General features: G+C 44.3%; 1 protein-coding gene across 1 annotated transcript in view; it reads right to left on the minus strand.

Moving 5' to 3' along the window:
• LOC126298793 (uncharacterized) overlaps positions 1-13,058 on the minus strand; it is a 484,775-nt gene that overhangs the window by 432,853 nt on the left and 38,864 nt on the right. The window lies entirely within an intron of this gene.

The following is a 13,058-nucleotide window of genomic DNA, read 5'->3' on the forward strand; positions in this document are numbered from 1 at the left end:
TTAATTTTTAATCGTTGTCGTCGACATTTCATGCTGGCAGGTACATCACTCAACGTTCAGTCTTCTGAATGCGATTCCTCGGACCTGGAGAATGTGTTGGCGCAACGCCAGTCTCCTTTACAACGTGACGTGGAGATACTACTCCATTTTTATTCATGGTAAGTGGAACAGAGTGCTTCTCTCCGGCTTTCCTGAATAACCTCTCTGCGAAACTTATTTAGTTTTTTATCAGATATATGCATCACTGAGATTTACGGACTGTTCGATTATCGTAACATACTGCAAAGTAACACAGTTCGACCTTTGCGTCTGCTCTTGAAGTTCTGTTTTATATTTTCTAAGAATGTCTCAGAAATGGGCCACGTCATGACAAAAACTGATAACAGCTGTAGAAGGTAGGAGTGAAGGAAAGAATGTTCTGGCATCGCGCGTATCGAAATCAAGGCAATTCAATACGGAGATTCTCCAGAGGGATGGACTCCCGCCCGGGTTGGGGATTTTCTCTTCCCGGGGACTGTGTTTTTGTGTTGTCCTCATAGTTTCATCATCATCCTAATAATTCATGACAGTGACTAGATTGGAGAGTGAAAAAATTGGGACTCCGTACGGGCGCTGATGGCGGCGCAGTTGAACGCCTCACAAACCAAAACATCATCCAGAGGGATGGACATACTTCCAGGCCAGAATTTCACATATTTGGTAAACATTCATGGTCTGTTTACTTTTCTGCAGCACATCCCATTGGAAATGCCTAAACTGAAAACCGTCTGCTTTTACTTGTATACTTTTCCTCTTTTACCGGTTCCCGTGAGATCACCGAAGTTAAGCGGTGTCCGGCGTGGTCGGCACTTGGATGGGTGACCATCCAGGCCGCCATGCGCTGTTGACATTTTTCGGGGTGCACTCAGCCTCCTGATGCCACTTGAGGGGCTACTCGACCGAATGGTAGCGGCTTAGGTCAAGAATACCACCATAACGGCCGGGAGAGCGGTATGCTGACACCACGCCCCTCCTATCCGCATCCTCCACTGAGGATGACACGGCGGTTGGATGGTCCCGGTAGGCCAGTCGTGACCTGAAGATAAAGTGCTTTACTTTTCCTCTTTTGGCTTCCACACCCAGGATGCGGTCAATCTAGTATTACATACCATTTCCTTAAATGGCACAGAAACTCATTAATGTAGCTTGATTCTTACAAAGAAGAAGACAGCAACCAGTCACTATTAATACTGCTATTTATTTAAGTAAATAGCATCGTAGCCGGTTTCGAACTGGAAAGTTCATCATCAGACGGCTGTTCACATGATTTGCAAGATACACTTTACATAATAGTCAGTTTTCAATTTTTTTTCTTCTACTGTGACGAAATATTCTTTTGTGTGTTGGTGCCATCGAAAATTCCGATTGATTTTGGGATATTTGAAAAATAAAATCCTGCAACTTCGTAACAATATCGCGCGGAATTTTCGATGGCACCAACACACGAAGAATATTTCGCCTCAGTGGAAGAATAAAAACTGAAAACTTACCATTATGTAAAGTGTATCTTGCAAATTATATGAACAGCCGTCTGATGATGAACTTTCCAGTTCTAAACCGGTTACGGCGCTATTTACTTAGATAAATAGTATTAATAGTGGCTGGTTGCTGTCTTCTTCTTTTAAGAATCAACCTACATTAATTGTGCACAGCCACGGTCTCACTATGTCAGTTTTAGACAAAATAGCATAACACAGAAACTCTATGCAAGGCGCATGCACCATTGTGTGATCTTAGACGTCTACTTGATGTTCCCCTTAGATGAAGCGCTCAGGAACTGCACAGATTCGACTACTGCTGGGTAACCCCTGCTAATAACCAGGCAGTGCCAAAAACGCCGCGTGGCACGGCTCAACACTTCCTGTCCATAGGAGTAGACTACATACGCGCGCGTGTAGCCACATGAAGGCGAGCGACCGCGATCTCTTTGAAGAGAGGGGACAACAGTTTCGTTGTCTGGAAATCTGGCGACACTCATAAAAGTTGCCATGCGGGGTAGTCGCGCAGTCTTAGGGGCCTTGCCACGGTTCGCGCGGCTCCTCCCGTCTGAGGCTCGAGTCCTCCCTCGGTTATGTGTGTGTTTGTTGTATTTCGCGAAAGTTAGTGAAGTTAGATTAAGTAGTGTGTAAGCCTTAGGAACGCGGTTTGGTCCCATAGGAACTTACCACCATTCATAAAGATTACGGCGCTGACAAGCTCCAGAAATTGCTAATTTTCCCATAGCGAGCAGTCACTTTGAACTGAACAGTTGCTAGGTTATTAGAGAATACTGAGCTGAGAAATTAAATGGAACAGTTTCCGTTTGGTTGTGCAGTTTACTTCAGTTTGTTATCGATCAAATCCATGTACAGTTTTCTTTAAATAGTTATGAGAAAAAGAAACTATTTGTCCTCCATTCGTAACCATCAACAATAAAGTCGACAGTATTCCGTAAGTGAGGCTTTACTCGCTACTTTTTCTTTAATACCAGTTACAATCTTTTCCACCATTTTTTCCACCATGGAATTCCTACCTTCCATCTCGGACACACCCACCATATTTATGAGGGTAGAGAAGTTCTTATAAGAAAAGACAAAATAAACAGCAGTAAAACAAAGAACCTAGAGACACACGCTGAGACTTACGTACTAAGGACAAAAATCCACATAGGCGATTCCGGCCGATCCGTATGTGCGCAAAAGTGTCTCATTTTTGCAATGTTCGCGCAGCGGCTGGCAGCTGCTGCTACAGTTAATTGTCTCTTCCGTGAGATAGTTTTCGGGAATGCTTTGTCTTGTGACATTTTTTCAAACTTGTGGGTGAAATTTACGTTACACTTAGCTTTAAGATTTTTATTTTATTTTTTAGTTTCGTTTTATATTAACGGTAACAATTTAGTGGCGATTTGGGTCTTTTATACTTGCCTTGTGCAGTTTCATATTGCCCTAGGTTTTAATGAGCTCATTTTCTCCCTCCCTATCAGTTTCGTAGAATGCATGTGCCAGGTTACGGAATCTGGTGCTAAGCGTTACGACTTTGGGAGCGGTATGCAGGTCCGTGGTCGGAAATCTTTGGGGCAGTTGCAGAGCACTATAAAGTGCTCTGTTCTGCACCATTTGTAGTCTCTTCAGCGTTTATTTAGAGGTGTACGCCCATACTGGGCAGGTGTACTCCAAAATCGGGCATATTAACCTGTAATAAAGCCGCAGTCCTATCGATCCTCATAGTGAGCTGTCGGTACAGGTATTTGGGACGGAGCACACAACTTTCATCCAAGCAGTAGCTTTTTGCCTAAGTTTCTCTATGTGATTTTTCCATGTTACTCGTTTCTCGAGAGATACCCTGTAACGTTACTCGTATGTAGACGAACTATTTGGTCACCTTGAAATGGTATGAGTGGAGGTGAAATTGTATGGCTGAAAGCCATTGGGCTCAGGGCTCAGGTTGCACCACAGGAGATCCGGCTAGGTGTCCAGTACGGCTGAGTCCAGGTACATAGACAAGCAGTGTTGGCGGAAATGGGTAGATCCCAAAGCTGGGAAGGTGGACGGCTGTTGCTCGCATGGCCTTTGTGCAGGAGACAATGCTCCAAAAAATGGCAAAGTGTCAGACAAACTGAAAGATGGCTTCTTACAGCTCTTTGAGAATCTATAACAATCCACAGTCAAGTATTAATGCAACTCTGAATACATTTGCGATATCAGGAAAATTAGGCTCACCCAGAAACACAACAATATTTTAATATCTTTAGTACTACAGACGTTAGTATTTCGAAGTGAATAAATATTTTCACTATGAACTTCTGAATTAACAACTTTTAAACGCTTCATGCGAATCCAAGATGCGGTATCTCAGATACTGGCGGTGTCTCAGATACTGCAGCAGCAACAACAACGGCAGCTCGGTCCAACAGCGACTTCGAGTTCAACAGCGTCCGGACTTCGGGCCGCAGCAGCACAGCAGAAGCAGCCAACATGAGCGATAAGTGCTTGCGCCGATAGCATTAATATGTTTGAACCTGCAGGTTGATCGTCAGTGATGGAGCTACCAGTGGTTAGGCAAGCACCCAGCATACATGGTTCAGATAACGTAGGCTTTCCCGGTGTAATAAGTCTTGAAAGTCTCTTCGGGTTTGCTGCAGGATCCTAAAATCAATTTGACTCGATATTCGTCGGGCTATGGAGTTTGGACCATCTCCGGAGGTGTATGAAGAGGAACATAGATTGGCCTTTCTTCCTTATGCTGGAGGCTTATTGTTTAAGATTGGACGAATTTTAAGGAATTTTAACATTAAGAGTATGTCCCGTCCACCTTCTAAGATTAGGGCACTGCTCGGCTCTGTGAAAGATAATTTGGGGCTTAGGAAACCCGGGGTTTACAAAATTCCGTGTCAATGTGGGCCAGCTTACATTGGCCGTTCGATTCGCACGGTGCATGACAGGTGTGTGGAACATCGCCGTCATACGTGGTTACAACAGCCGGAAAAATTGGCAGTAGCAGAACACTGATTAAATGAGGGACACAGTATGAAATTTGATGAAACTGTGGTAGTTGCCAACATTTCCGGTTTCTGGAACAGTGTCTATAAAGAGGCGATTGAAATTAGGTTGGCGGATAATTTAATCAACAGAGACAATGGGTTTTCTCTTAGCAAGACGTGGAATTCTGTATTATCTCGCATCAAAATTGAACGTTCTTCGGTGCGGCCCTGAGTGCGATATATCGTTGCCGCCAGAGTTCCACTAAGGGCCGCGCCACCTCCCTGTCTTGGAGGGCAGCAGCCGTGATGGGCGGCGCATGCGCTGTGTACTGAACGGTGGCCTATATACGACGTCGATTTGCAGACTGGAGTCAGTTCTCAGCGGCACTCATCAGCAGAAGCAGCATTTTCCTAAAGATGGCGAACAGTTGAATCGCCGAAATATCGAGTCAAGTTGATTTTAGGATCCGGCAACAAACCCGAAGAGACTTTCATGGTTCAGATAACATTAGTGGCCAGTTAGTCCTAAATCTGAATGTGGTGATGTTCATTGGGACGGTATTAGTAGGTCACATAGTCTGAAATCAGAGAAAGGAGATGAAATTGTGAGTGATTCAATGGCGTGTTTACGAATTTCGGCTCTAAAATGGGGATTCTGTATACAGAGATATGTTTAATAAAAACAGAGAGAGGTTCAGTAGAGGCAAGTGCAGCAGAAAGTGTAAAATATGAGGTGAAGAAAATTAAATCGGATGTAGAAGGGGTGACTGATTCTAAACGAGAAGCTATAAGGACAGATGTAGGATGGTGATTGGGAGATTAAGTGTTCAGTGTCCTGTCGACAGTGAGGTCATTAGAAACGGAACGCAAACTCGGATTAAGGAAGGCTGCAGAAGGAAAGCGCCCGTGCCGTTTCAGAGGAGCCATTTAGGTATTTGTCTTAAGCGAGAAATCACGGAAAATCTAAATCAGGGTGGCCAGACGCGGGTTTAAACAATTGCCCTCACGAATGCGATAACAGTGGGATAACAGGGCAGATTTAAGCAAAATTTCCGAGGAGATTGGCCTGGTTAACACCAGAGTCAACACAGTGGAAGAAGATTTCGGGGACAAGCTGAAAGAGATACAGGACGCACTGGGTGGCAAGTTACAGAACTGTGTGCTGAGGGGAAATGCACTTGAGGAAGGGACCACTAAGTCTATTAACAATTTGCTTGGTTGAGTGAAAGAGTGTGAAAATGAGGGAATGAAAAACAACTTCAATTCGAAGCGGCAGCGAGAAGAGCATATTGAAAATGTAACTGCAGAATTAAATGCTTTAGAAGTGAATCAGGCGACTACTGTGACAGGTGTTCCGTGGGTTAGTTCACTAACAACAAAATGTTTCGCACTTCATGGAAAATACTATCCACTTGATTTCCTTGTTGTATGTATAGATGGCTTGTGCGAGGTATGTCGGAAGAGTCAAAAACTAAAATCGCAGAAAGGCGTATTGAGGGCAATGCACAATCATGGGAAAATTTAAAGTGGGCTTCATGTGCTATCTATGAAGTGTTTGAGAATTGTTTCCGGAGCAAATTCTTCAGTGAAGTGAAGTAAACGCGACTTCATAATGAGTTCCTAAACGGACCAAGTTTCGGACACAGAAGTATCTCGATGCGGGATTTCTGTGTGCGTGAACTGGCTAAGTTAAAGCATATACACTATGTGATCAGAAGTATCCGGACACCCCTGAAAACATACGTTTTTGCCGCGCTGGATTAGCCGAGTGGTCTAGCGCGCTGCAGTGATGGACTGTACGGCTGGTCCTGGCAGAGGTTCGAGTCCTCCCTCGGGCATGGGTGTGTGTGTTTGTCCTTAGGATAATTTAGGTTAAGTAGTGTGAAAGCTTAGGGACTGATGACCTTAGCAGTTAAGTCCCATAAGATTTCACACACATTTGAACATACGTTTTTCATATTAGGTGCATTGTGCTCCCACATGCTGCCAGGTACTCCATATCAGCGACCTTAGTAGTCATTAGACATCGGGAGGCACCAGAATGGGGCGCTCCGCGGAACTCACGGACTTCGAACGTGAAGAATGGGCTGCCGTCCCGAACAAACCTTCCAGCACCTGATTGAACGTATGCCTGCGAGAGAGGCATTACCGATGGAGGGCGCCACGAACTTGTAAGTCATTTTCAGCCAGGTGTCCGGTGACTTTTGATCACATAGTGTAAATTCCTATAGGACCAAACTGCTGATGTCATTGGACCCTAGGCTTACACACTACTTAATCCAACTTAAATTAACTTACATACCCAAGGGAGTACTCGAACCTCCGAGGGGGGGGGGGGAGGAGGGGAGTCGAGCGAACCATTCCAGGCGCCCTAGACCGCGCGGCTACCCAGCGTCGCCAGCACATATGCTGGTACTTGAACTAGTCTCGACGTCATCCAACACACTTTCTTCCATAACGACCGAACGCGCCGATCGTGGTCTGCCCTCGCTAGCTCTGCAATTTCTTTACGACTCGTGTTGGTACAATTTTCGATGCAGACAAACTGTGGCGCAATTGACGGCTGACTGAGAAGCATTGCACATAAATGCGTCCAGCTGCTTGACCACTGCACTCAGCTATTTCATACACTAATTACATGTCTGCAAGCTCATCGTTTGTATACCGACCCATGCTCCTAGTATGTTGGCTAGCGCACGAATGAGGAAATACGTTCCCCTTCAATAATCTCGTGTACAGCACTACGTAGTGGCGTTCGCCTCCAGTAGTCTCGTGTACAGCACAACCTAGCGGCTTACGACAACGTTTTCGACCATGGGTCGTTATGCAATTCTCAGTTCAAATGATCTTTCCACCTATCCTAGAAGTTTGTCGTAACATTTCTGGGACGTCCTGTATTTAGTTTTACTATGCTCATATTACTAATGTCTCCTCGTGTAAGCAAATGTATACCTGCCATTAGACTTCCACTGCATTTTTCAAGCTGCTAGACCTCACTTTAGTGACGCAACCAGTGTATTTACTTCCCTCTAGGCAAGGAAATGCCGAATAAACTTACAATTAAACACAGTTCCTTCAAAAGGGTTAGTTCCTGAACTCTTAATTATAGCATTGTTATTTCTAATTAAATATATTAATAATTTATGAGGAGCCAATAAATGCTGATACTTACTACATATCATACTTAAACTGTTCTACAGCAGCCGCCGTAAACATTAAGTCCTAGGTTTTATTTTAATTTAAACGTATTAGAACGTTTATACAATCTGTAATGTTCAAAATGGCTCTGAGCACTATGGGACTTAACATCTGAGGTCATCAGTCCCCTAGAACTTAGAACTAATTAAACCTAACTAACCTAAGGACATCACACACATCCATGCCCGAGACAGGATTCGAACATGCGACCGTAGCAGTCGATCGGTTCCGGACTGAAGCGCCTACAACAGCTCGGCCACCTCAGCCGGCAATCTCTAATATATTTACTACAGTAATACGTTCAGTATGTTATGTGCAGTATTTTTCATCAATATGGTACTTTTAAGTAATATGAAGAGGGGGGACGCAGCTTTGGCAATTATGCTAACGACGCAGGATCACATCGTTAACGCTCTGCTTACGTGCACCATCGTTTAAGTATCTAGGGGTAAAGCATCATGAAATCGGACGATCACGTAAATTCAGTATTAGGGAAGCAGAATGGAAACTTATTTTTCTTGAAATGATTCTATAAAACTACATTCTATCTGTAAAATCTTTATCAACAAGGTATGAGGTTAGACAGCCCACGAATTCCGAGACGCGCTGTTAGTATCATAATAGGGCGGTGTAACAGAAATACTCGGCGAATTTACGAAGCCGTAAAATTCCTCAAAATTTTTTGTTCTGTTCACAATGTCGACTAAGGTATTCTATGTCATGCACGTTACTCGTTCGACTTCCACGCTTCACTGACGCAAATTGCAACACTCTGCCGCTAGAGGGCTCCCAATTGTAGCATGTAACATGGCGGTGTGTAGCGTAACTACACTACTGGCCATTCAAATTGCTGCACCAAGAAGAAATGCAGATGGTAAACGGGTATTCATTGGACAAATATATTATACTAGAGCTGACATGTGAATACATTTTCACGCAATTTGGGTGCATAGATCCTGAGAAATCAGTACCCAGAACAACAACATCTGGCCGTAATAACGGCCTCGATACGCCTGGACATTGAGTCAAATAGAGCTTCGATGGCGGGTACAGGTACAGCTGCCCATGCAGCTTCAACACGATACCACAGTTCAGCAAGAGTAGTGACTGGCTTATTGTGACGAGCCAGTTGCTCGGCCACCATTGACCAGACGTTTTCAATTGGTGAGAGATCTGGAGAATGTGCTAGCCAGAGCAGAAGTCGAACATTTTATGTATCCAGAAAGGTCCGTACAGGACCTGCAACATGCTGTCGTGCATTATCCTGCTGAAATGTAGGGTTTCGCAGGGATCGAATGAAGGGTAGAGCCACGGGTCGTAACACTTCTGAAATGTAACCTCCACTGTTTAAAGTGCCGTCAATGCGAACAAGAGATGACAGAGACAATGAGATAATTAGAGCATGAACATAAGTTCGGGTTGGAAAAGATGGAGAAAAATCGGCCGTTTAATTTTCAAAGGAATCATAGCAGAATTCGCATTAATCGGTTGAGGAAAACCGTGGAAAATCTAAATCTGGACAATTGGACTTGACATCACGCCGGGTGATACACCAGTATAGCGATGACGAATACACGCTTCCAATGTGCGTTCACTGCGATGTCACCAAACACGGATGCGACCATCATGATGGTGTAAACAGAAGATGGTTTCATCCGAAAAAATGACGTTTTGCTATTCGTGTATCCAGGTTCGTCATTGAGTACACCATCGCAGGCGCTCCTGTCTCTGATGCAGCATCAAGTGTAACCGCATCCACGGTCTCCGAGCTGACAATCCATGCTGCTGGAAACGTCTTTGAACTGTTCGTGCAGATGGTTGTTGTCTTGCAAACGTCCCCATCTGTTGACTCAGGGATCGAGACGTGGCTACACGAGCCGTTAAATCCATGCGGATAAGATGCCTGTCATCTCGACTGCTAGTGATACGAGGCCGTTGGGATCCAGCACGGTGTTCCGTATTACCCTCCTGAACCCACCGATTCCATATTCTGCTAACAGTCCTTGGATCTCGACCAACGCGAGCAGTAATGTCGCGATACCATAAACCGCAATCGCGATAGGCTACAATCCGAACTTTATCAAAGTCGGAAACGTGATGGTGCGCATTTCTCCTCCTTACATGAGGTACCACAACAACGTTTCACCAGGCAACGCCGGTCAACTGCTGTTTGTGAAGGAGAAATCGGTTGGAAACTTTCCTCACGTCAGCACGTTGTTGGTGTCGCCACCGGCGCCAACCTTGTGTGAATGCTCTGAAAAGCTAATCATTTGCATATCACAGCATCTTCTTCCTGTCGGTTAAATTTAGCGTCTGTAGCACGTCATCTTCGTGGTTTAGCAATTTTAATGGCCAGTAGTGTATGTCGTGTGGGAGAAACAGCGAGCTGTAATCGAGTTCCTAACCGCAGAGAAGTTCATCCGCACATGGAGCACCTTCCACTTCAGCATGGCAATGCCAGACCACATAGAGCTCTACGACATCTGCAACAATTCTATGCCTTGGGTTCACTGTCATCGATCATCCTCCATCTCTGGCGCCATCCATTTTTCATCCGTTTCCAGAACTTCAAGAACACCCTCGAGGATTTCGCTTTGCTAATGGCGAATTGGTGCAAGCAGACGTGAAATTGTTGCTCTGTCAATAAAGTCGAACATTCGACATGCATGCTTATCAACAAACTGGGCTCTCTTTGGGAGAAATGCGTTCTTCGCAAGGGTGGCAATGTTGAGAAATAAATACGTAGACGAGAAGAATAAAGATCTAGAATGTTAATATTGTCTGTTTAGCTTTAAGAGTTTCCGCAAAAAATTCGGAGGTATTACTTTTCAGCATGCCGTCGTAAAGGGGAATCATTGGAAAAAATCCTATTGGGCAAATGTAGAGAACCTCTGTTCTAAGAAGACTGTGCAACAATGCTGCTACCTCCATCGCACATCTCGCGGAGGGCTCACAAGAACAAGATAACAGAGATCTTGGCACGTAAAGAGGCATATACAAACATTATTCCTTCCTCAAATACGCGAACAGAAAAGGATAAAGGTCGATAATATTGGTAAGAAATTACCTCCGCCATGCACTCCACAGTGGCTTGCAGATTATACATGTAGACGTCATCACTGATAGGAAAACTTACTACCCTCTAAATAGAATGCACAAACCAGCAAGGTTTGAATGGTCGCACGTGTGCGAAACATCTTACTAAATCTTGGCACCCTCCCCCCACCACCACCTTAGATCATCTTATTCGGCCATAACACTTCTGGTAAGATTGTTCTCGCTCTTGGGCACAGTAAAGAAGATAAAGTGTGGCGGTGGTACAACTTGCAGAGACACTGTACTTGCGACTATAGACGAGAATACTTTTAATACTTATCACTTTTCTATTATAACCACAAATCGGGATCATGGAAGGGGCCACCTCGAAGATCGCAACATGAGGAAGATACGACACAGAATGTCATCACCAGCGATCGGGCGTACCCTGGACAACGTTGGGAGCAAATCCAACGGTAGAGCCTTCCACCACCAGAACATTACACCCAATCTGGAAAAGGCTTTTTACAAAGCCAGTTGTTACAGTAATATCCATAAATATAGAAGGAATAACAGTAGAGAAAGAAGTATTACTATTCAATATGAGTAAGACAAAGAATTGCGATCTCCTGCGCATCCAGCAAATCCAAGAGCGCCAGAAGGCCGAAGGTAAGTGGAAAGACCTTAATCACTGAGAGACCTAGCTCACAGTACGGCAGTGAAATATTTGCTAAACCAGGCCTGAATATCTCGTCCGCAAATTTATTTGTAGATAACGACACAGAAATACTGACTGTAGCAACAGAGTCGTATACCGTGACATCCGTGTACAAACCTCCAAATAATGTGTTTAGTTTCTATTCACAACCAGTGAAATTGGTCATGGGAGATTTTAATTGCCATAGTGTATCATGGGGTTACAGAGAAACAGACCAAAGTGGAGAAGACCATGAAAACTGGGTGGAACGCACAGGTCTGAAACTAATACATGATTCAAAGCTACCATACTCCTTCAGGAGTGGAAAGTGGGGCTGTGGATATAACCCAGATAATATATTTACAAGCGAAAATGTTGCCCACCAAGTGAAGAAAGAAATGGAGACCCAATGCCAAGGAAACAACATCGAGCAATTATTTGTACTACAGAAGCAGTCATCAAACCCTACTATACCACCTTCAAGAGATGGTTGAACTTTAAACGAGCACAACTGGATTAGCTTGCTGAGGAACTTGACTCCAAAATCCTTGAACTAGATCCTTCTCCACAGAAATATGATAGCTTTATAAAGCTGGTCAAAGCGGTCTCACGTAGGTACATACCACTTGGATGTAGAACAACTTATATCCCGGGACTAGACAAAGATACAAAAACACTTACGAATAAATATGAACACTTCTTTGAAGATGATTTATTTTCTGAAGAGGCAATACACGCTGGTGAAGACCTGATACTAAGCATATCAGCTACAAGGAACAGGAAACTGTTAACAAAGATTTATGCCACCAAGAAAGACTTCCACCTAACACAGTTTATCAGATGTCTGCTATAAAACAGATGTTTCTTTGTTACTCTACAAAACAAGAGGAGCCGATGGAGGCCACAGACAAATGGTATCCCCCAAGGAGGTGTGCTACCCCCACTGTTGTGTAATATTGACACTTATGACCAGGCAGTTAGTCCTGTCACAAGATAGTTCATTTATGCAGATGACACAGCACTTACTGCGCAAGGTAGAGCTTTTGAGGAGGTAAAAGGAAAACTCACAGCAGGTCTTAAGGCACTATCTGATTATTATGATACCAACTACCTTCAAAAGCACAAGTGTGTGCTTTCCACGTACAGAGTAGAAAGTCTCGGAGGAAACTGAGAATGACTTTGAGCGATCAACAGCTAACCCACTGTGACACCCCAAAATACCTCGGAGTAAAATTGTACCGTTCCCTTACCTACAAAGACCACGGCACAGACAAAAAACTGAAAGTCTGTGCTAGGAATAATATTACGAAGAAACTGACGTGCAACAACTGGGGAGAACATACACATGTATGGCAGAACTCCAACTATGCCAGACAGGTAAATATTGCCCTAAATGAAACAGCGTGAATTGTAACCGGCTGCTTGCGGGCAGCACCTGTTAGCAAAATCTACAACCTCATGGACGTGGCACCTTCAGACATCCGAAGGAGAACGGCGGCTGAAACAGAAAGAAAGAAGCAGGAGACGGACCAAATACAACCCCTGTTAGGAAGAGAACATCAACCACCAACACTCACATCGAGAAAAAGTTCCCTCCAGACAACGCAACCAATTCAAGCAACACCTGCA

Source organism: Schistocerca gregaria, chromosome X, assembly GCF_023897955.1.
Source record: "Schistocerca gregaria isolate iqSchGreg1 chromosome X, iqSchGreg1.2, whole genome shotgun sequence".
In the NCBI taxonomy this organism is placed as follows: Eukaryota; Metazoa; Arthropoda; class Insecta; order Orthoptera; family Acrididae; genus Schistocerca; species Schistocerca gregaria.